General features: G+C 46.6%; 1 protein-coding gene across 4 annotated transcripts in view; it reads right to left on the reverse strand.

Annotated features, from left to right (window-relative positions):
* TMC5 (transmembrane channel like 5) overlaps positions 1–16,257 on the reverse strand; it is a 96,584-nt gene extending 80,327 nt beyond the window's left edge. For 2 of the 4 annotated variants that reach the window (XM_003266082.2, XM_003266085.3), the window contains exon 1: positions 15,604–16,055. The gene's annotated coding sequence lies outside the window, so the exon portion shown is untranslated. Of the gene's footprint in view, positions 1–7,071; positions 7,467–15,603 lie in introns of those variants that run through there. The other 2 variants (XM_003266081.2, XM_003266084.4) reach the window with 2 other exon arrangements.
* Positions 16,258–24,945: the final 8,688 nt, after the last annotated feature.

Consider the following 24,945-nt stretch of genomic DNA (forward strand, 5'->3'; position numbering starts at 1 on the left):
AGCTTTGAAGCCAGGTAGTTTTCGTAGTTTTCATCTTTTATAATCTACCTGTGATATTGTGATTTGTGATAAGAAATATATCTTTGGTCTTTATTCCAGGTTTCCGGCACAGGCTCCTAAAACATTGGAATTTCCTAGGTGATGGGAGCGTCTTTTGTTCTAATATTTGGTCTTTGGCTCTGGTTCCTAAAACAGAGCTCCTAATCCCTTGGAAATTCCTGGGTGACGGGAATGTCTTTTGTTCCAATGAGGCAGCTTTCAACAGGGGCTCCTGGATGGAGGCTGCTCACCAGAAAGACCAAGCCAGGGTTAGAAGCTTGCAACTTCCAGCCTTGACCCTCATCCTCCAGGAACGAGAGAAGGACCGGAGATTGATTTAATAATCAATGGAGCCTCCATAAAAACCCTCAGTGAAGAGGTTGGAGATCTTCCAGGTTGAACACATCCACATTCTTAGAGAGTGACACACCCCAACTCATTGGGACAGAAGCTCCTGAACTTGGGACTCTTCTGGAACTCACCCTGTGTACCTCTTCACCTGGCTATTCACCTGTATCCCTTATCATATTCTTTTTTTTTTTTTTTTTTTTTTAAACAGAGTTTCACTCTTGTCACCCAGGCTGGAGGACAATGGCGCCATCTCGGCTCACTGCAACCTCTGCCTCCCAGGTTGAAGTGGTTCTCCTGCCTCAGCCTCCATGGTAGCTGGGATTACAGGGGTCTGCCACCATGCCCATCTAATTTTTGTATTTTTTGTAAACGGGTTTCCACCATGTTGGCCAGGCTGGTTTCGAACTCCTGACCTCAGGTGATCCACCTGCCTTGGCCTCCCAAAGGGCTGGGATTACAGGCATGAGCCACTACTCCCAGCCTATCATATTCTTTATAATACACAAGTAAACCTAAGTAAAGTTTTCCCTGAGTTGTGTGAGCCATTCTAGAAAATAATTGAACCTGTGGAAGAGACAAAAACTTCTACTTTACAGCCAGCTGGTCAGAAGTTCCCAAGGCTAGGACTTGAAATTGAGATCTAAAGTTGGGAGGCAGTCTTGTGGGGCTGAGCCCTTAACCTGTGGGTTCTGACGCTAACTCCAGTCAGATTATGTTAGAATTCAATAAAACCGTGATGGCAGGTGTGGTGGCTAACACTTGTAATCCCAGCACTTTGGGAGGCTGAGGTGGGCAGACCACCTGAGGTCAGGAGTTTGAGACAAGCCTGGCCAACATGACAAAACCCTGTCTCTACTAAAAATACAAAACAATTAGCCAGGTGTGGTGGCACATGCCTGTAGTTCCAGCTACTCAGGAGGCTGAGGCAGGAGAATCGCTTGAACCTGGGAGGCGGAGATTGCAGTGAGCCAAGATGGCACCACTGCACTCCAGCCTGGGTAACAGAGAAAGATTCTGTCTCAAGATAATAATAATAATAATAATAATAATAATAATAATAAAAATTGTGGGGCACCCAGCTGGTGTTGGAGACTTGGTCAATGTGGACCCCTCAACCCCCAATATCTAATCACAGAAGTATTCTTTGTTGAAAGTACAGTGGGAAAAACTTTTTTCCTAGTATTCAACCTACAATGCAAGAAACATATAATTGTAGTTTATAAGACACAAAATGCAAGCTTATAAACAACAATATGTAAAAAATAATTTTTAGAAGTGGGGAAACGCAGGGTGAAGAACTTTATTAGAGGAAAATGTTGAGGTGCTAAATCCCTTCTCTTATGAAGTGGAAAGTCAGCGACGCTGTCCAAGTTTAAGGAACTGTAAGTACATCATCATTGGCAGTGGTTCTCAACTGGGAGTGATTTTGCCCCCACGGGACACTGAGCAAAGTCTGGCAAACTCTTGGTTGTCACAACTGCAGTGAGTGTGCTACTGGCACCTAGTGGGTGGAGCCCAGGGATGCTGTTGAACATCCTCTAATGCACAACTCTCACAGCCAAGAATGATCTTGTCCAATGTGTCAGTCATACGAAAGCTGAGATATCCTGATTTATCGCTATGAAGGAAACAACAAAATATAAATAATGAAACAAAATTAGGAGAGAACAGAATGGGAGAAGGAAGAGAAAGGAAAAGGGATAAGTGCAGCGGTGCAACCACAGTTCACTGCAGTCTCTAACTTCGGGGCTCCATCCATCCTCCCACCTCAGCCTCGTGAGTAGCTGGCAACACAGGCACATGCCACCATGACTGGCTGAATTATCTTTTAATTAATTAATTAATGTCGAGACAGAGTCTCGCTCTGTCGCCCAGGCTGGAGTATAATGGCGTAATCTCAGCTCACTGCAACCTCTGCCTCCCAGGTTCAAGCAATTCTCCTGCCTCAGCCTCCCAAGCAGCTGGGATTATAGGCGCCCGCCACTACGCCCAGCTAATTTTTTTGTAGTTTTATTAGAGACGGGGTTTCACCATGTTGGCCAGGCCTGACCTCATGAGCCACCCACCTCGGCCCCCTCAAAGTGCTGGGATGACAGGGGTGAGCCACTGGGCCTGGCCTATTTTTTATTTTTATTTTTTTGTAGAAACAGAGTTGCACCCAGGCTGATTTCTAATGCCTGGGCTCAAGAGATCCTCCCACCTTGGCCTCCCGAAGTGCTTGGACTACAACAGACGTGAGCCACCATACCCAGCTGCTTACAATTTTTTGAAAATAAAAAATGTGATTTCCAAATAAAAAAGATAAATTAAGTAAGTACTTAAAAATGAAAACATCTGATTATGGAGGTTCTCGAGCAATCCAGGTCCCTAAGTAAACGGAGACACCTGGAAAGTGGTTTGGAAGCAGGGCACTGGAGTTTCCTTTGAAATACAGTATCCTAAATGTCCCTCTTTTCACCCCATTCAGGGAAGCAGAAAAGCAAATTCTTTCTCTCTTTCTTTTTCCACCCCCCTTTAAATATCTTTGAGTCATAGCAAATTCTCTCTTCTCTCTTTTTTTTTTTGAAATGGAGTCTAGCTCTGTTGCTCAGGCTGGAGTGTAATGGCGTGATCTCAGCTCACTGCAACCTCCGCCTCCCAGGTTCAAGCGATTCTCCTGCTTCAGCCTCCTGAATAGTTGGGACTACAGGCATGTGCCACCACGCCCAGCTAATTTTTTTGTATTTTTAATAGAGACGGGGTTTCACCATGTTGGCCAGGATGGTCTCAACCTCCTGACCTCGTGATCCGCCCGCCTCGGCCTCCCCAAGTGCTGGGATTACAGGCGTGAGCCACCGTGCCCAGCCCTCTCTCTCTCTTTTTTAAGAGATGGAGTCTCACTCTGTTATCCAGGCTAGAGTGCAGTGATGCGACCTCCTAGGCTCAAGCCATCCTCCTGCCTCAGCCTCCCAAGTAGCTATGACTACAGATGTATGCCAACCACACCTGTCTCAAACTTTCTTTTTTCAACTCTGATTTGTTCCACATTCACCTCTTGAATTCTGCTACCTTTTCTCCCATGCTGGGTAAGTACGACATCAAGCTTGGGAAGTTTCTAGATTCAATGCTGTTTGCAGTGGGGCCAGGACTAGGGTGAGGGAGTAAGATAAGTGCTGAGCTGAGATGCAAATTTAAAGGGGGCCAAAAATCCCAGTAATCAAGTGTATCGTCTATTTTCATACCCAAGACTGGGTAATTTATAAAGAAAAAGAGGTTTAATGGACTCACGGTTCCACATGGCTGGGGAGGCCTCACAATCATGGCAGAAGGCAAAGGAGGAGCAAAGGCACATTTTACATGGCAGCAGGCAAGAGCACATGTGCAGGAGAAGTGCCCTTTATAAAACCATCAGATCTCGTGAGACTTATTCACTATCATGAGAACAGCATGGGAAAAACCCACCCCCCATGATTCAATTACCTCCCACAGTGTCCCTCTCATGACATGTGGGGATTATGGGAGCTATAATTCAAGATGAGATTTAGGTGGGGACACACCATATCATCAAAATAAATAATATTTTAACGTGATACTTTTAAAAATAAAAATAAATGCAAAAAACCCATGATGAAAAAAAATCAACATGTTCAAAACAGACAGAATCAGAATTACTGCTTTGTGCTTTTGGCACTGGCTCTGATCTTTCTCAGTGCCACACTGACTGACAGACAGAACCTTGCAATCCAGGTGTCCATGAGTCTCCTACTGCCAGGTCCTGTTATCTCACCTCAGGAATGACAATTCTTGGGGTGACCTAAACCATTTTCTTGGAGATCTCCACTCACCTCCTCTCATTTTAAGTCTTTTCCTCTGATCATATAATTTATAACTCAAGTCTCTCACACAGGATAAAATTCCATTTCTCCTTTGGAAAGCCACCATTTTGCAATGGATGTGGGTGCTAACACATCAAAGGCTGGGAACTGTAACTGTGGGCTTCCAATTCTTCTGGTGAATTCTAAACACAGGACTGTCTTTTTTTCTTTTAAATTATACCCATGTTCAGCCAGGCGAGATGGCTCAATCCTGTAATCCCGGGGCTTTGGGAGGCTGAGGCAGGAGGATTGCTTGAAACCAGGAGTTGGAGACCAGCCTAGGTGACATAGCAAGACTCTGGCTCTACAAAAAATTTTAAAAATTAGCTGAGCACAGTGGCATGCAGCCGTTAGTCCCAGCTACCCAGGAGGCTGAGCCTGGATGATGACTTGAAACCAGGGAGTTGACGCTGCAGTGTGCTATGATCATGCCACTGCACTCCAGCCTGGGGGACAGAGTGAAACTCTGTCTCTACAGAAAATTTTAAAATTAGTTGATTTTTTTTTTTTTTTTTTTTTTGAGACGGAGTCTTGCTCTGTTGCCAGGCTGGAGTGCAGTGGCACTATCTCGGCTCACTGCAACCTCTGCCACCCGGGTTCCAGTGATTCCCTTGCTTCAGCCTCCCCAGTAGCTGAGACTACAGGCGTGTGCCACCATGCCTGGCTAATTTTGTTTTGTATTTTAGTAGAGACAGGGTTTCACCATGTTGGCCAGGATGGTCTCGATCTCCTAATCTTGTGATCCACCCTCCTCGGCCTCCCAAAGTCCTGGGATTACAGATGTGACCTACCACGCCTGGCCTAAAATTAGTTGATTTTTAATCATTCATGGTGGTGCACGCCTGTAGTCCCAGCTATTTAGGAGGCTAAGGCAGGAGGATCACTCAAGCCCAGAAGTTCAAGGCTGCAACGAGCTATGATCACACCACTACACTCGCTATAAATATTCCTTTCCCTATGAATGCCTCCGCAGAAATGACTATATCTGATGATTAGCATTCTAGCTGCTGTGATTTATCTCTGGGAACGATGAATGTTGGGTGACTAGAAATAATCTGAGCAATAATAGTGTCACCTCCTGCCACGCCATCCTGAAAAATCTTGGCAAATATGATTCATTGAGTTATTCATTAAGTGTTTATGAAGATGTTCTATAGCTTGAACTTGACCCTTTCTTCTGGGAACAGGACCATTCCTGGCAAAATATGACAATAAACCCTACTTTTAACATCACTGGCCTGGCGCAGTGGCTCATGCCTGTAATCCCAGCACTTTGGGAGGCTGAGGTGGGTGGATCACGAGGTCAGGAGATTGAGACCATCCTGGCTAACACGGTGAAACTCCGTCTCTACTAAAAATACAAAAAATTAGCCGGGCGTGGTGGCGGGCACCTGTAGTCCCAGCTACTTGGGAGGCTGAGGCAGGAGAATGGCGTGAACCTGGGAGGTGGAGCTTGCAGTGAGCTGAGATCGCGCCACTGCACTCCAGCCTGGGCAACAGAGCAAGACTCCATCTCAAAAAAAAAAAAAATTCATTTCCACTGAGCTTCTCTTCTCCTCTCTAGTGTAGAAAGAATCTAGTCAAACAATAATAATAATGTTAATAATAATAACAACAGTAATAAGCATGAAGACAGCACTATTTATTGAGTGCTGACGTGCATTCCAGGCACAGGGCTATGCCCTTCACATGTATTAGCAACTGAATGGTCAAACAACTTTATGGGGAGGTTTTATTATCCCCATTTTATGGTTACATTGAGACCCAGAGAGGTTAAGTAACTCACTCAAGGTCACACAGCTAAACAGAGGCAGAATGGGATTCAAACCCATACGTCTCTGATTGCATATGCTGGGCTTGGATCATGATCATCAACAACATCATTGTTGGCAGTGCATGGTGGCTCATGCCTATAATGCCAGCACTTTGGGAGGTTGAGGCAGAAGGATCGCTTGAGCTTAGGAGTTTGAGACCATCCAAGGAAATACAGTGAGACCTTATCTCTACTAAAAATCATAAAAGGTAGGCAGGCATGGTGACATGTACCTGTAGTCTCAGCTATTCAGAAGGCTGAAGCAGGAGGATTGCTTGAGCCCAGGAGGTCAAGGCTGCAGTGAGCTATGATTTCACCACTGCACTCCAGCCTCGGCAACAGAGTGAGATACTGCCAAAAAAAAAAAAAAAAAGAAGAAAAAGCAACACAAAAATCATTTATCAGAGGAAGAAAGATAAGAAAAATGAGAAGGATGAGAAAAATGAGGAAAAGTTATTGTTTCTTGAACACCATAAAGAAGCAAATAGATTTTTTTCTAAACCCCAGAGAATGAAGTACCATTGGGAGAGACCACCTGAATTCACTCATCCAACAAAGCATTCTTCTGGAACATGATGCTCCAGCAGACACCCCCAGACATAGAGGTCACATTTATTGCATGTTTGTCGTGCACCGTATTTTCTTATTAGCTCTGATATCCACCTGTGGAAGTGGGAGCTTTTGGCATACTACCCATTCTACAGACAAGGAAACCAAGGCCAGAAACATACAATAACTGACCCGGAATCCCACAGTTAGACCTGAGGAAGCCCAGATTCCAACTCAAGCAGATAACCCTAGGGCTTGTTCTCATAATCAACACTCTCTTGCCTCCCATTTCCCCATGGTCATTCTTTCCTCTAACAAGTATCTGTTGTGCCTCAATTCTGTACCCTCGTCTGGCAATAAGCAATATGACAGCCTCAATTTCTGTCCTCCTTCCCTGACACGTTCCCAAGCATTCCGCATTATTCCCATGACCTCCCACCCCTCCTTCAAAGCACCTTCACTTACCAGCCCTCAGTGCTACATAAAAATCCAGATAAACTTCCCCTCCATTTTGTAGTTCAAAGCTAGAGGGACAGGCAACAGGTCCTCTTTTTTCCTTAATTAACCGGTAAGGCCCATCTTTTTCTGCCTCTCTGCCGTGTCGCCTTAAAGACTGCTCCTTGCTATCTTGGTCACACGGCTGGGCGGGTTGCCACCAAGATCACGGCGAAGAGGTTGTTTACTGAGCTCATTGCCATTTTACCCCGCCCTGGCTATCATCTCTTTCCTCATCAACCAATGAATAACCAGGTCTCACCTGGTGAAAATGCAAATCAGTCTTCCACCTCTAACATCACAGCTGCCCCTATGGCCTCTGTCCAGAGTCTGCAATGATGAAGGCCTAACTCAGGTCCCAAGTTGTGCATTTCCTTCTTCCTAAGCCCTAACTCCTCCCTCTCATTAATATTCTTCTGATATCAGGTCAATAAAAATATCAAAGTCCTTTCTAGAGGTTATTTTATTTATTGGACACCATAAGGAAGTAAATAGATTCGTTTTGTGCGTTTTTTTTTTTAACCCTAGAGAGTGAAGTGGTGTGGGAAGAGACTACCTGAACTCATTAATCCAACAAAGAATGGAACGCGACGCTCCACTAGACACCCCCGGGCACTGGCTACTTTTTTTTTTTTTTTGAGACAGAGTTGCCCTCTGTCACCTAGGCTGGAGTGCAGTGCCGTGATCTCAGCTCACTGCAACCGCCGCCTCCTGGGCTCAAGGGATCCTGCTGCCTCAGCCTCCCAAGTAACTGGGACCACAGGTGAGAGCCATCATGCCTGACTAATTTTTGTATTTTTTGAAGAGTTGGGGTTTCGTCTTGTTGCCCAGGCTGGTCTTGAACTCCTGAGTTCAAGTGATCCACCCATCTCGGTCTCCAAAACTGCTGGGATTACAGGCATAAGCCACTGCACCTGGCCTGGCCACGTTTTTCTTTTTTTCTTTTTTTTGGAGACAGAGTCTTGCTCTGTCGCCCAGACTGGAGTGCAATGGCGCCATCTGGGCTCACTGCAACTTCCACCTCCCGGGCTCAAGTGATTCTCCTGCCTCAGCCTCCCGAGTAGCTGGGATTACAGGTGTCTGCCACTACACCCAGCTAATTTTTGTATTTTTAGTAGAGATGGGTTTCACCATGTTGGCCAGGCTGGTCTTGAACTCCTGACCTCAGGTAATCCTCCTGCCTCGGCCTGCCAAGGTGCTGGGATTACAGGCATGAGCCACTGCGTCTGGCCACCTGGCCACATTTTTCTTTAGACACATCCCCTCCGGCAACATGCGGACCATACAGGTTTAACTCTGTAATTATGATCACCAATGTCATGCCCCTTCTGGAAACAAAGGACAAGCAGTATAAAACCAGCCCACATTTCAAGACAGTTGACTTGAATTCAAATGCTGACTCCAGCACTCTAAGACTGTAATGTCTCAACTCCACTGAGCTTCAATTTCCTCCCCATTAACCTACGAAGTGGGAACTATATACGCTCCCTCCTCCTAGTGTTGATAAGGGCTACATCAGTTAACATTTGAGAAAGTTTGGACTAAGATGATTTCTAGCCACCTAAGACTCACATTCCCAGTGATAAACCCCAGCAGATGGGATGCTCATCCATCACAAAGGGTTTTCTCTGAGGAGATGTTATATTCATACAAAAATAAAGAAGGAGGTAGAAAATTGAGGGCTGGATCAAATTTCTGTATTTTTTTTTTTTTTTTTTTTTTTTTGAGACGGAGTCTCGCTCTGCTGCCCAGGCTGGAGTGCAGTGGCACGATCTCGGCTCACTGCAAGCTCCGCCTCCCGGGGTTCACACCATTCTCCTGCCTCAGCCTCCCGCGTAGCTGGGACTACAGGCGCCCGCCATCACGCCCGGCTAATTTTTTGTATTTTTAGTAGAGACGGGGTTTCACCATGTTAGCCAGGATGGTCTCGATCTTCTGACCTTGTGATCCGCCCGCCTCAGCCTCCCAAAGTGCTGGGATTACAGGCTTGAGCCACCGCGCCCGGCCCTAAATTTCTGTATTTTTACAAATACCAGAACAAACAAGATCTGTTTCCTATGGCATTTGCATTTGGGGGAGTATCATTTAAAAGAAAAAAAGAATGTCCTAGTTCTATAATTCACAGAAAGAATTGGGGTCTATAGTTGCCGTTCCTCTTTTTTTTTTTTTTTTTTTATTTGAGACAGGCTCTTGCTTTGTCAACCAAGGCTGGAATGCAGTGGTGCAATTATGGCTCACTGCAGCCTCTGACTCTTGGGCTCAAGCGATCCTCCTGCCTCACTCAGCCTCCCAAGGAGGTGAGACTACAGGTATGTACCACCACATGTGGCTAACATCTTAAATTTTTGTAGATATGGTGTCTCTCTACATTGCCCAGGCTGGTCTCAAACTACTGGGCTCAAGTGATCATCCCACCTTGGCTTCCCAAGGTGTTGGGATCACAGGCATGAGCCACTGCACCCAGCCCCAATCTTTGATGTACTAACACTAAATGCAAAACAGTGGCTTTCCAATGGAGAAGTGGAATTTTCTCCTGTGGAGGAGACTTGAGTTATAAATTGTATGATCAGAGGAAATGAGAGGAGGAAGGTGGTGGTTTCCAAGAGGACAGTTTGATTTGCCCCAAGAGCTGTCATTACTGGGGTGAAAGGACAGTACCTGGCAGCATTTGACTCTAGGAACACCTGGATCATGGGGTTCTGCCTGCCAGTCATCGTGGAGCTGCGCCAAACGAGCTCCTGGCAAGAAGTCAAAGCAGTAATTTTGATTCATTTGTAGCTATAAGTCAGGATTTCTCAACCTCGGCAGTATTGTCATTTGGGGCCAGACAACTGCCTGTTGTGGGGAGCTGGGGGGACTGCTCTGTGCATTGTAGGATGTTTAGCAGTATGTCCAGCTTCTATTAGATACCAGGAGGACACCCCAACCCCACCCCATCTGCAAGCTATGACAACCAAAAATGTCTTCAGGAATGGGCAAATATCCCCTGGGAGGCAAAACTGCCTCCACCTGAGAACCACTGCTCTAAATGTTACCAAGTTCCATGGACAGTGTCTCCTCGCTCTCCATTGTGTGGGACAAGGAAATCAGCAACTCAACGTTTTCTCTAATAGCGTTTTCTCCCCTCTGTTTCTCCTCTTCTAGAAACTATACCATATTTTTACATATTTCAGTTTATGACACATATATACCCTATAAACTGTAATTATACGTTTCTTGTCTGCAGGCAGACTGTAAGTTGGCAATACTGGTTGCTTCCAGAGTGAGACACTGGGTGGCCAGAGACAGCTATAGAGGGGATACTTTTCAGTATTTGCTTAGATATCTTTTGGATTTTTTCCATTTTTCTTTTTTAGAGACAGAACCTTGCTTTGTCACCCAGGCTAGGCTCAAACGATCCTCTTGCCTCAGCCTCAGCCTCCTGAGCTGCTGGGACTACAGGAACTCACCACTATGCCCACGTAATTTCTCTTTTTTGTTGAGATGGGGGGGGGTCTCCCTATATTGCTTAAGCTGGTCTCGAACTCCTGGCCTCAAGTGATCCTCCTGCCTCAGCCTCCCAAGGCTCTGGGATTACAAGCCACTGTGCCTGGTCTCTTTGGGGTTTTATACCACGTGGCAGTGTAACTTTTTCAAAAAATAAGTTAAATCTTGAAAATTGTCTCCTGTGAATTGCACACAGTATGAATAGCACGGTCCCATCTTTTTAAAAGATAAGTAAAAATAATCTCTATTATTACACCCAGGAGGAGAGGGAGAAATCTGGAGTAACACACATGAAAGTTCAAGCAGCAGTTATCACTAGGGGGTGAATTAGCAGAGTTTTTCACCTTCTATGCAAATATTTTTATAAATAAATTTTTTAAATAATTTGCATGAGTATTGTGTTAGTAATTGGAGAAAACAACAGGAACAGTCAAAGAAAAAGACCTATTTCCAAGGTCACTGGGGAGCTCCTCAAGTTTGGGAAGTGAGGAAGAGGGAGAACCTTCTGGAAGCAGCAGATGCTGGGAGCCCCAGACACAGAAAGCAGGGACCCTAGATAGAGGCTGATGATTGAATTAGGGGGTACAATGAGGGGGACATGAATTAAGAGGGAAATGAAAATAAATTAGCAGACACTGGAATAGGAAGGATAGCTCTGTGTCACTGGATGGGTTATGAATTTCCCTGAGCCTGCCTCAGTTTCCTCAGCTGTAAAATGGAAGTCATTTTAATACATAAGTGGCCAACATTTATCCTTACATTGTTCTATCACCATCAATGTGTGGGTTGTATTTAATCCTCACAGCAGCCCTATCAGTTAGGTACTACTAGAATCATCCCAGTTTACAGATGAGTCATTTGAAGCACAGAGAGGTTAAGTAACTTGGCCCAAGTTCACACAGCAAGAAAGTGGCAGAGGCAAGAAAGTGGCAGAGGCAGGATTTTTAACCCAGGAGGTCTGGCTCTGGAGCCCAAGTTCTATAGATGACTAGGGCTGGGACTTAGCACAATATCAGCCACATGGTAAGCAGAACAGACATTAAAGACTATGATTATGTTAAAAGGCTAGGATTCCTCATCCACCAAGTACCATATTAAAGGATGTAGTGCCTCCCCCTAAGAGGAAAGCTCAATGTCCTTCCCACCCCATGCCTGCCTAACCGTCCCCAGAAACTGCCCTGGCCTCTTTTTTTTTTGAGACAGGGTTTGGCGATGTCGCCCAGGCTGGAATGCAGTGGCGCAATCTTGGCTCACTGCAATCTCTGCCTCCTGGGCTCAAGCAATTCTTGTGCCTCAGCCTCCCGAGTAGCTGGAACCACAGGCATGCACCACCACACCCAGCTAATTTTTGTACTTTTAGTAGAGACGAGGTCTTGCCGTGTTCTCTGGGCTGGTCTGGAACTCCTGGACTCAAGTGATTTGCCCGCCTTGGCTTTCCCAAGTGCTGGGAATACAGGCTTGAGTAACCATGCCCAGCCTGCCCTGGCACACTTAAAGGCAGTATTTGTCCTACCAGAACACAGAACTCTCCAAAACTTTGACAGGTGGAGATCCCTGCAAGGAGACGATTTAGATGAGAAGCAGGTGGTAGGGTACGCCTGAAGTCCTAGCTACTTTGGAGGCTGAGGCAGGATGGTTGCTTGAGACCAGGAGTTTGAGACCAGCCTGGGAAATACAGCGAGACCTTATCTCTACAAAAAATTAAAAAATTAGCTGGGCATAGAGGCGAGCACCTGTAGTCCCAGCTACTCAGGAAGCTGAGGTGGGAGGATCGCTTGAGCCATGACTTTAAGGCTGCAGTGAGCTACAATTGTGCCACTGCACTCCAACTTGGGCAACAGAGCAAGATTCAGTCTCTAAAACCAAATAAATAAATAGATAAGAAGGGGTTCAAGGAAAAGGTGCTTTATGGATGCAACTACTGTGCCATTCCCCCACTCCTGTAGAGGGCAATCACAGCATTTACTGCAGCTAATGTTGATTGAGCACCTACTAAGTGCCAGGCACTGTTCTGAGTGTTTCATCTTTAATCCCCACAAAAGGGTGGGTTCCGGCTGAGTGTGGTGGCTCACGCCTGTAATCCCAGCACTTTGGGAGGCTGAGGCGAGTGGATCAACGGAGGTCAGGAGTTCAAGACCAGCCTGGCCAACATGATGAAACCCCATCTCTACTAAAAATACAAAAAAATTAGCCAGGTGTGGTGGTGGGCACCTGTAGTCTCAGCTACTTGGGAGGTTGAGGCAGGAGAATTGCTTGAACCTGGGAGACAGAGGTTGCAGTGAGCTGAGATCTCATCATTGCACTCCAGCCTGGGCAACAGAGCGAGACTCTGTCTCAAAAAAAAAAAAAAAAAAAAAAAGTCAGGCTTGGTGGCTCATGCCTGTAATCCCAGCACTTTAGGAGGCTGAGGCAGGAGGATCTTTTGAGCCCAGAAGTTCAAGGCCGGACTGGGCAACATAGTGAGACCCTCATCTCTACAGAAATTTAAAAAATTAGCCAGGCATAGTGGTGCGTGCCTTTGGTCCCAGCTACTCTGGAGGCTGAGGCAGGAGGATCGCTTGAACCTGGGAGGTTGAAGCTGCATGAGCTACAATCACAACACTGCACTCCAGCCTGGGCAACAGAGTGAGACAATTCGAAAAAAAAAAAATCCCACAAAAACCCTATAGGATAGGTGCCATTACTGTCCTCACTTTACAGATAAGGAAACTGAGGCACAGAAGAATCGGATAACTGCCACATTCACCGTGCTAGGAGGTGATGGAACCTGGATTGCGTGTCAAGATCACACAGACTCCTCTACAGACCACCCAAGTAACGTGGGGTGACTTATTCAACCTCTTTGAACCTTTGTCTCCTAATCTGTAGTCTGGAACTAGCAGGGGTTATTGGAAGGATAAAAGTTAACATGTGCTCCTTATTCATTCAACAAGTATTTATAGGACATCTACTGTGTGCCAGGCACTGGGGATGTATCTGCAAGCAAAACAGAAAAAAATCCTACCGTGTCCGGAATTGGTGGGTTCTGGGTCTCACTGACTTCAAGAATGAAGCTGCGGACCCTCGCGGTGAGTGTTAGAATTCTAAAGGCGGCGTGTCCGTAGTTTGTTCCTTCTGATATTCGGATGTGTTTGGAGTTTCTTCCTTCTGGTGGGCTCGTGGTCTCGCTGGCTCAGGAGTGAAGCTGCAGACCTTCGCGGTGAGTGTTACAGCTCTTAAGGCGGCACGTCTGGAGTTGTTCGTTCCTCCCGGTGGGTTCTTGGTCTCGCTGGCTCAGGAATGAAGCTGCAGACCTTCGCGGTGAGTGTTACAGCTCTTAAGGCGGCACGTCTGGAGTTGTTCGTTCCTCCCGGTGGGTTCTTGGTCTCGCTGGCTTCAGGAGTGAAGCTGCAGACCTTCGCGGTGAGTGTTGCGGCCCATAAAAGCAGTGTGGACCCAAAGAATGAGCAGTAGCAAGATTTATTGCAAAGAGCAAAAGAACAAAGCTCCCACAGGGTGGAAGAGGACCCGAGCGGGTTGCCACTGCTGGCTGGGGCAGCCTGCTTTTATTCTCTTATCTGGCCCCACCCACGTCCTGCTGATTGGTAGAGCCTAGTGGTCTGTTCTGACAGGGCGCTGATTGGTGCGTTTACCATCCCTGAGCTAGACGTAAAAGTTCTCCACGTCCCCATCAGATCAGTTAGATACAGAGTATGGACACAAAGGTTCTCCAAGGCCCCACCAGAGCAGCTAGATACAGAGTGTCAATTGGTGCATCCACAAACCTCGAGCTAGACACAGGGTGCCGGTTGGTGTGTCCACAATCCCTGAGCTAGACATAAAGGTTCTCCACATCTCCACCAGACTCAGGAGCGCAGCCGGCTTCACCCAGTGGATCCTGCACCAGGGCTGCAGGTGGAGCTGCCTGCCAGTCCCGCGCTGTGCGCTGGCACTCCTCAGCCCTTGGGTGGTTGATGGGACTGGGCGCTGTGGAGCAGGGGGTGGCGCTCGTCGGGGAGGCTCGGGCCACACAGGAGACCATGGAGGGGGTGGGAGGCTCAGGCATAGCGGGCTGCAGGTCCCGAGCCCTGACCCACGGGAAGGCAGCTAAGGTCCGGTGAGAAATCCAGCGCAGTGCCGGTGGCACTGCTGGGGGACCCAGTACACCCTCCGCAGCCGCTGGCCTGGGTGATAAGCCCCTTATGGCCCGGCTGCTCCGAGTGCGGGGCCCGCCAAGCCTACGCCCACCCGGAACTCCAGCTGGCCCGCAAGCGCCGCGCACAGCCCTGGTTCCCGCTCGTGCCTCTCCCTCCACACCCCCCTGCAAGCTGAGGGAGCCGACTCCCGCCTTGGCCAGCCCAGAAAGGGGCTCCTACAGTGCAGCGGTGGGCTGAAGGGCTCAAGTGCCGCTAAAGTGGGAGCCCAGGCAGAGGAGGCACCGAGAATGAGCGAGGGCCGTGAGGACTGCCAGCATGCTGTCACCTCTCACTACCCTTCTGGCATGCACACATTAGTAGGGGGACACGTATGTGGGTTAGCTCGGTAGATCTTCACAACCCCATAGGCAAGCTACTATTATTGCACCTGTTTCACAGATAGGGAAAAGGATCTCAGAAGTGGCAAACCCAAGTTCACCCTTCTGAGAAATGGTGGGACCTGGATTAGATAATATTCAGTCTCCAGAGTTTGACTTCCTGAGTTCAAATCCCACAGTTTCCATTTAATTGTTGTGGGCAAGTTACTTAACTGTCTGAAACTGGATCACCCAAGGGTAAAATAGGACCAGGAGACCCTATTTCGTAGATTACCCCAGGAGAAATAACAACATCTAACATTTAGGAAGCAAACAAGGCTCGCAGAATCTCTGTGAGGGAAGTCTAATTTTAACCTTTCTTTTTCCCTTTTTTTTAAACAGTGGTGGAAACTGGAGCCCAGAGAGGATAAGTAACCTGTCCAGAGGTGCACAACACACAAATAGTGCGCTTCCAAAGCTCATGTTCGCTCTACCCCAGGCCGCTGCTCAGATAAAAAACTTACCGGATCGGACATGGTGGAGTAAGCACCTGAGAAACGGGTGCGATAATTGTTTTCTTCCTGCACCTGCAGGGCGGGCTGCACGAAGGCGGCGGCCCGGCCGTGTGCATTCCCCGGAAGCTTTCTTAATGCAAAGGGTCAGAGCGCGGCTGTCTGGGGCTGGAGCCGCTGCCCCCACCCCCCACGGGCTCCCCGATTCCCGCGCCTGGTGGTTCTCCCTGCACTCTGGAGCCGCACCCCGCTCGCTCCCCGCTCGCTCCCCGCTCCCAGCCCGTGCTGCCACGCTTGGGCGCCCCGCATTGGGGACACCCCTCCCAGTCCTTCCCAGCGTCTCTGGGAGCCTGCGAGGGGGCTCCGCCAAGACGCCCCTGCTAGGCTGGCAGCCCGGGTGCTGGCCCCACTCCTGGCGAACCCGCCTCACCTCCTGGCGCTCCTGTTACCGCCGCTTGCGCTGGAACCTCTGGTCGACCCCGGCCCGGGGCAGCCCGCAGGCGGCGCGCCCTGCACTGGAGCCGGCCTTCCTGCCTCGGGGGCTGATTGCGTTCTTCTGGGAATTGAGCCAGTTCCTGCTGGGTTGGGACGCCTGCTGGGATCCGAGACCTCTATTCACCGCCCATAGTCTGCATTCATTCTTTCTTTCCATGAGCCAGCCTTACCCGATGGCCACCAGATGCCGCGCAGACCTGGGTGCTGCGGCGCTAGGAGGACCCAGCAGGCGCTTGGGCCAGGGCTGTGCTCTCCAAAACTCTGGCCAAGAGCCACATCATCTAATCCTAAAAGAGATGCAAGTCCTCTGATGATTATCAGTAACTACGAGATAAATGCAAATCAAAACCATAATGAGATATTGGAACAGGAATTAAAAGAAATTGAAGAGTGCATAAGCAGAAACTCAGCTGTATGTAAGAAAACTCAATTCCCACTGAGAAAGAGAAAAAGCTGGAGTCTTTTTAAAACTAACTGCCTATTATCCTGTGGCTAGTGAGCCTTCTCTCTCCTCCTTTCCCAGGCATTGTGAAGACCCTGATTCCCTAGCTGTGTAGCTGCCAGGTCACTAGACAGATAAACTCAAGTAACAAAACATGTTTTTCCTTGAAAAGTAAGAAATGATGTAATGCATGTCTCAATTGAATAACTGCCTTTGTTTCTCACTTTTGTAGTATGCTTCCGCCTGCACAGATCTCCCTACCCCCACGAAATGCTTAAAAGTTAACTTAACTCTTTGTTCAGTGCTCAGTCCTTTGGATGTTAATCAGACTGGGCCAGTGCACCTAAATAATTAATAAATATCCTCCTGAACCCCATCCGTCTCTGTGATTCCTTAAAAATCCCACAACAGGATTGTAAACGCACCAATCAGCACTCTGTAAAAACACACCAATCGGCGCTCTGTGTCTAGCTAAGGGATTGTAAATGCATCAATCAGCACTGTGTAAAATGAACCAATCAGCAGTCTGTAAAATGTACCATCAGCACTCTGTAAAATGGACCAATCAGCAGGACGTGGGCAAGGACAAATACGGGAATAAAAGCTGGCTACCCCAGCCAGCAGCCGCAACCTGCTTGGGTCCCCTTCCACACTGTGGAAGCTTTGTTCTTTCGCTCTTGCAATAAATCTTGCTGCTGCTCACTCTATGGGTCCGCACTATCTTTACAAGCTGTAACACTCACCACGAGGGTCTGCAGCTTCATTCCTGAAGTCAATGAGACCACGAACCCACCAGGAGGAACAAACAACTCTGGATACGCCACCTTTGAGAGCTATAACACTTACTGCGAAGGTCTGCGGCTTCACTCCTGAAGTTAGCAAGACCACGAACCCACCGGAAGGAAGAAACTCTGGACACATCTGAACATCTGAAGGAAAAAACTCTGGACACACCATCTTTGAGAGATGTAACACTCATTGCGAGGGTCCGCAGCTTCATTCTTCAAGTCAGCGAGACCAAGAACCCACCGGAAGGAATAAATTCCGGACACAGTGTGACCTAATTCCTACAAAAAATATAAAATTTAGCTGGGCATGGTGGCATGCACCTGTGGTCCCAGCTACTCTGGAGGCTGAGATGAAAGGATTACTTGATCCCTGGAGGTCAAGGCTAGAGTGAGCTGAGATTGCACCACTGCACTCCAGCCAGGGTGAGAGAATGAGACCGTGTCTCAAAATAATAATAATGACAGTACCTATCTCATAGGGTGGTTCTGAGCATTGAATGAGGTAAGACCTGGAACATAACAATAACTGATTTTTAAAAATAATTTTTAAAATGTAGGCATTACCAAAATACCAGGGGTTCAGTCTTGGTCCTGCTGCTCACCACACAGAAAGCCAATGACTGGGACAATGACTATTGCCAAGGAAGAAGGCTTTAATCAGGTGCTGCAGCCAAGGAGATGGGAGCTCAGGCTCAAATCCATCTCCCTGACTGACTAAATCTAGGGGTTTACATAGCAGAGAAGAAAATGTAACAACGTATAAGAAAACAGGAAGGGGCAAGGAAGCAATCATGATAAATGAGGGGTCCCGTATCTCATTGTTCTGATGTGGTGATCTGGTGAGTTTCAGTTCTTTGATAGTTTTTTTTTAAATTTATTTTTTATTTTTTGAGAGGCCTGAAGATGTTTTCTGAGGAAGGAACTCAGATAAAACAAATGTAAGTTTCAAGCTTTAAGACCAGAAGCGGCCAGGCATGGTGGCTCACGCCTGTAATCCCAGCACTTTGGGAGGCTGAGTTGGGCAGGTCACTCGAAGTCAGGAGTTCGAGACCAGCCTGGCCAACATGGTGAAACCCCGTCTCTACCTAAAGTACAAAAATTAGCTGGGCGTGGTGGCGCACACCTATAATCCCAGCTACTTGGGAGGCTGAGACAGGAGAATGGCTTGAACCCGGGAGGTGGAGATTGCAGTGAGCCGAGATTGTGCCCCCACACTCCAGCCTGGGCAACAGAATGAAACTCCATCAAAACAAAAACAAAACAAAACAAAAACAACAACAACAAAACAACCAGAAGGGTCAATTTCCATGTTTAAAGAAAAAAAGAAGTCTGTCTATGGATCTGTTGGGTCGGTTTCATAAGCATGTTACATTGTGTTCATGCAAGCATTTTTTGAGTGGCCCTTGATTCTGTCCAAATTTCTTCAGCTAACCTGATAGAGAAAACACTGGAGGTATGACATCATCTACTTTAAAGTTGGTAAAAACTAAAGCTCCTGGTCACAAAAGGGATTTCACTCAGTGCCTTTGGGAAGAGAAGGACTGAAAATTGCATAGCAACTAGAAGACAGGCTCCCCAGAGGGAGATCAGAGCTGTGGCCAACCCCTGGAGCACTCATAACTGAGATCATTTTATTGTGCCGTCGCTTGAGCGGATGGTGTTTGCACGCAGCAGAGATGCTTGCGATGAATACAAAGGTGGCCTCTTAGCCTCCACGGGCAGGGACTGTGGTCTGCTTCCCGGCTGCAATCCCTTTGTACCTGCGCCCCCTTGTGGGAAGTCCCACAGTCTTTCCAGAAGTGGGGTGCGGAAAAGGGTGTTAACCTAGACCAAAGAAACGGTGCTAACCAACACTAAGAAAAGGGAGCCAACCTAGTGCAAAGTAAAGGTGCTAACCCGGACCACGGAAGGGAGCTAACCTGGACTAAGCACCTCAGGCTAGGAGTCAACTTCACACCTGACATCATGCATGACCTCACTTAACATATCCATGAGGTGGCTTTGCAAATATGGAAACTGAGAGATACAGACAGACAGACAGACAAAGAAAAACTTGCCTAAACTCATCTCATTAGGAAGCATCAGAACCAATGTTCAAATCCAGATCGGTCTCCACTTCAGAGCTCACACCCTTTCTCCAATATTGCATTGTAGATGTGAAATGAGGTCAACCAGCCTATTTGTAGATCCAGCTGTATCACAATTCCATTATTCCATCTTACATAATATCCAAAAATATGAAAACATCCCCCTACACTCTAGAAAAAAAAATATTTCACAATGGTCACGCCAGCAGGAGTGAGGTGGGGCTTGGGGCTGTGATCTAAATGCCTTGTTATAACATGCATAATTTTCAAGATAAACTGTTCAAGCAATTCTTAAATCACTGACTCATATAAACACAATAATCCCATGTATTTAATACCAGTACAGCATGTCTTTTAAGACAAAATGGTCAGAAGAATATAAACTTAAAAGTGGTTACCTCTGGGAAGAGAAGCACGAGAGAGGTATGAAGAGGGATGCTACTTTTCATTCTGCTTGTTTCTGTGTTATTGAAAACAAGCATATGTTATACATATTTCTTTTTTCTTTTCTTTGAGATGGAGTTTTGCTCTGTTGCCCAGGCTAGAGTACAGTGGCACGATATTAGCTCACTGTAACCTCCACCTCCTGTGTTCAAGCGATTCTCCTGCCTCAGCCTCCCGAATAGCTGAGATTGCAGGCACGTGCCACCATGCCCGGGTAATTTTTGTATTTTTAGTAGAGATGAGGTTTTGCCCTGTTGCCCAGTTGGGTCTCAAACTCCTTACCTCAAGTGATCCCAAAGTGTTGGGATTACAAGCATGAGCCACCGTGCCTGGCCATGTTATACATATTTCTGTCAAGTTTTTGAACAAGCATTATTTTCATAAGTTCAAAACCAGTTAAAATTGTTTTAAAAGACAACATTCAACTCAAAAATCCGTAGGTGATTTTGAGATTGAAGATGGGCAAAAAAAAGAAAAGAAAAAGAAAATTGCTGATTTTAATCTGTAACCAGATAAAAACAAACGAAGACAGAAAGATTATTACCTTAAAAATGACAGTATCTGTAGTGAAACTGCTACCCTACGGGCCAATAATAACAAAAACTAACATTTATAAACATTTACTGTATATAAGCTTTGGTCTAGGATTCTTTCCATATACTAATGCGTTTTAATCCCCACGGCAACCCTTTGAGTTAGATACTTGTGGTAGTCAGCCTTCAGAATGGCTCTCAGTGATCCTCCCCTCCTGGCATTCACCTTCTTGTGTATGCCCTGTGAATAGGGCCAATCTGTGCAACCAATAAGATATTGCAGAAATAATGGTATGTCAGCCTGAGCAATATAGTAAGACCCCACCTCTACAAAATATTAAAAATTAACTGGCATGGTGGCAATGGCACACATCTGTAATCCCAGCTACTCAGGAGGCTAAGGCAGGACGATCTCTTGAGCCTTCAGGAGGTTGAGGCTACAGTGAGCTGTGATTGTATCACTGCACTCCAGCCTGGGCTACAGAGTGAGGCCTTGTCTCAAAAAAAGGAAAATAGAGAAATGATGGCATGTGACTTCAAAGACTAGGTTATGAAAGACACTGCTACTGCTTCCTTCCTCTTTCTCTCTCTTGAGTTACCCATTCTGGGAGAAGCCAGCTGTCATTTTGTAAGGACCTACAGTTAGCCCTGTGGAGATGCCCGCGTGTAGAGGAACAGAGGAACAGCCATGTGTCTGGGCCACCTTGGAAGCAGGTCCTCCAGCCCTAGTCAAGCCTTCAGATGACTGTAGCTCCTGCAACATCTTAACTGCAAACTCATAAGAGACCCTGAGTTTCTGAGCCAGAAACTCCAAGCTAAGCTGCTCCTGAATTCCTGACCTATAGAAGCTGTGAGAGACAATAAATTCTTATTTGTTGTTTTAGATTGCTATATTTTGGGTAAATTTGTTATGCAGCAGTAAATATTAGAGTACTCAGTTGGGCATGGTGGCTTATGCCTATAATCCCAGCACTTTGGGAGGCCAAGGCAGGAGGATTGCTTGAGCCCAGGAATTTGAGACCAACCTGGGCAACATAGCAAGACCCAATCTTTATTTATTTTTTTAAAAATGACAGCACTTATTATCACATCTACTTTACAGATGAGGAAACTTAGGCACAAAGGTGTCAAATAATTTGCCAATTACCAAGTAGTCAGAGCTGGGGCCAGGATCACAGCCTGAGTAAATCACTCCCAGAGGTGGCGCAATTAACCTCAGCACCAGCAGAAATGTGATAGGGGGCAGAGTGCAAGAAGCCAGGTCTCCTATTCTCTCTGCCTCTCATCAGTTCCTTTGATCCCCCGACCTCCACCCCCACTCCACCAAAGCCTCCTTGGTGAGTTTCTAGCTTAGTTTCCAGGGAGCACGTCATGTAAGTTTATGACCAGCATGTGACTTGGTAATTAATATCCATGACACTTGGCCTTTGAGCACAAGAAACAAGCCCAGTGTATTCGTCTGTTCTCATACTACTATAAAGACATACCTAAGACTGGCTAATTTATAAAGAAAAGAGGTTTAATTGGCTCACAGTTCCACAGGCTGTACAGGATGCATGGCTGGGGAGGCCTCAGGAAACTTACAATCATGGCAGAAGGCAAAGGGGAAGCAGGCACATCTGCCTAGCAGGAGAAGGGGGAGGAGAGAGGCGTAGGGGAAGTGCTACACACTTTTAAACATGCAGATCTCAGGAGGACTCTGTCACAAGACACCACTAGAGGGATGATGATAAACCATTAGAAACCACCCCCATGATCCAATCACCTCCCACCAGGCCCCACTTCCAACACTGGGGATTACAATTCAACATGAGATTTGGATGGGAACAGAGAGCCAAATTCTATCACCCAGGAACCACAAAGTGAAGCTACCTGGCATGGGCATTGATGCTGTGGTCTGAAGCATGCCATCTTATTCTTCAGTGACAAAGAAGGAACCCTGCTGTTTGTATAAGAAGGAAAACAATTTTTAAAGGTTACATTCTGTCCAATCAGCAAAGGATGCATTTAAATGTTCAAATCCTCCTTCTGACTACATTGGGCTTGGCAGTAATAGTCCAGCAATATTTGAAGATGCTGGACTTTTCCATGCTGTTTTGTTTCATTTTATTTTATTTTTCTTATTGTTAGAGACAGGGTCTCACTCTGTCACCCAGGCTGGAGTGCAGTAGTGTGATCACAGCTCACTGCAACCTCCACCTCCTGGGTTCAAGAGATTCTCCTGCCTCAGCCTCCTGAGTAGCTGGGATTACAGTTGTGCGCCATCACACCCAGATAATTTTTGCATGTTTAGTAGAGACAGGGTTTTGCCATGTTGGCCAGGCTAGTCTCAAACTCCTGGTCTCAAGCGATCCTCTTGCCTCAGCCTCCCAAAATGTTGATTACAGGCATGAGCTACCATACCCGGCCTATACTGTAATGTTTTAAATGAGTATTTTTATTCCTTCCTCCATCTTTTATTTTGAAAATTTTCAAACCAACAAAAGTTTGCAAGAACAAGTACAACAGACAACCACATTCCTTTTACGTAAGTTCACTAATCGTTCATGTGTTACCAGACTTACTTCTTCCTACTTCTCTCTGAGCCATATGAGAGTTAATTACAGACTTTTTGAAACTGCATTCCTGTATTTGTTTCTTGTGACTGCTGCAACGAGTTATCATAAATTTGTGGCTAATTCACAGAGCTCCACCATAAATCACATTGCTAAATTATCTGACATCACCCAAGGCTCCAGGTAAATAAAGATGTCCTGTCATGCAGGCCATCTCAGGGGTTAGAGATCACCCCCCAGGAGCTGGAGGCAAAGGGATAGACTCTCTGTGAGTAAAGTAATTCTTCACTACATAGTAATGTTCACACTTTTTTTTTAGATTAGGGTCTGAAATCTTCTGGAGACATCTTTTAGCCTACCTCAATCCCAGCTACTTTTCTAGGTACCTCCTGAGAACAAAGACATCCTCCTAAATGGTCGTCTTCTATTCCTTCAAACAGGAGATTTAAGAGACTGTTGTTTCCTGAAGAACTATCCAATTTCTATTCCTGTAAAATTGTTCCTGTTCTGGGAGCAGGAAGTCTCCTTCAAGATCCTGGTTCATTCCTCTGCTCCTGGAAGAAAAAACTGAGGTCTCCCTGGCTCAGGATGGAGATCCAAGTCAGGGCCAGGTGCCAGGTGCCAGGTGCAGCCAGCAGGAAGTGCTGGGTCTTCTCTCTAGGGTCACTGCACAGTCACCACCTGCTTCCATCACATTCCATCTTCCATATGTGGAACAACTGGGTTCCACCCATCCCTTTCCAGATCTGCAGGCTGGGACTGGGGGCTGGGAGGTGGCCTCCAATAAGGAAGGGAAAAGGGAGGAATTGTCTCACAATAGAAATAGCCATGATTTCCTGACACTTCCTCTGTGCCTCGGACTTAAAGATCATTTTTTTAAATTGGGGCATGTATTAGTAATATGTCTATGGACTAAAAAAAAAGGAGTAATCAGTAAAATTTTCCCTGCCCTTGTCCTGAGATGTATGATGCATTTACAAACAGATACACATATATCCTTGGTTTTTTAACCCAAATGGTGGCTTACCTGGCATCTCGTTTTGTGTTTTGTTTTGTTTTGTTTTTGAGACAGTGTCTCACTCTGTCACCCATGCTGGAGTGCAGTGTCTTGAGCATGGCTCACTGTAACCTTGAACTCCTGGGCTTAGCAATCCTCCTTCCTTAGACTCCTGAGTAGCCAGGACTGCAAGCATGGGCCACCACAACTGGCTAATTTTTACTTTTTTATTTTTTGTAGAGATGGGTGTCTTGTTATGTTACCCAGGCTGGTCTTAAACTCCTGGACTCAAATGAACCTCCTGCCTCAGCCTCCCAAAATTCTGGGGTTATAGGCATGAGCCACTATGTCTAGCTTCCACCTTGCTTTTTCACTTAATAATATACCTTCTATAGGCTGGGTGCAGTGGCTCACACCTGTAATCCCAGCACTTTGGGAGGCCGAGGCGGGCGGATCACGAGGTCACGAGATCCAGACCATCCTGGCTAACATGGTGAAACCCCATCTCTACTAAAAATACAAAAAATTAGCCAGGCATGGTGGCGGGTGCCTGTAGTCCCAGCTACTCAGGAGGCTGAGGCAGGAGAATGGCGTGAACCCTGTAGGCGGAGCTTGCAGTGAGCCAAGATCATGCCACTGCACTCCAGCCTGGGCGACAGAGCAAGACTCCATCTCAAAAAAAAATAATAATAATAATAATAATAATAATATACCTTCTATAAATATAATTTTCTATGTATCTACATATAGAGGTATGTAATTGCTGCACAGATGTGTCAAAATCTATTTAACCCATCTCCTATCAATGGAAATATAGGCTGCCTCTAGGCAGTTGTTCTTGCCACAGCCCTGGGACCTAAGCTCTAGTCTTATATCCCCATTTTATGGATGAGAAAACAGGCTCAGAAAGGTTGTGGCATGTGGTCCAGCTCACATAGGAAATAATCAGAAACCAGGTTCCCATCCAGTGACCCTACCCTTAACCACAATAAAAATAGCTTTTATTTTGAGCC

The sequence above is a fragment of the Nomascus leucogenys genome, chromosome 18 (genome assembly GCF_006542625.1).
Source record: "Nomascus leucogenys isolate Asia chromosome 18, Asia_NLE_v1, whole genome shotgun sequence".
NCBI lineage: Eukaryota > Metazoa > Chordata > Mammalia > Primates > Hylobatidae > Nomascus > Nomascus leucogenys.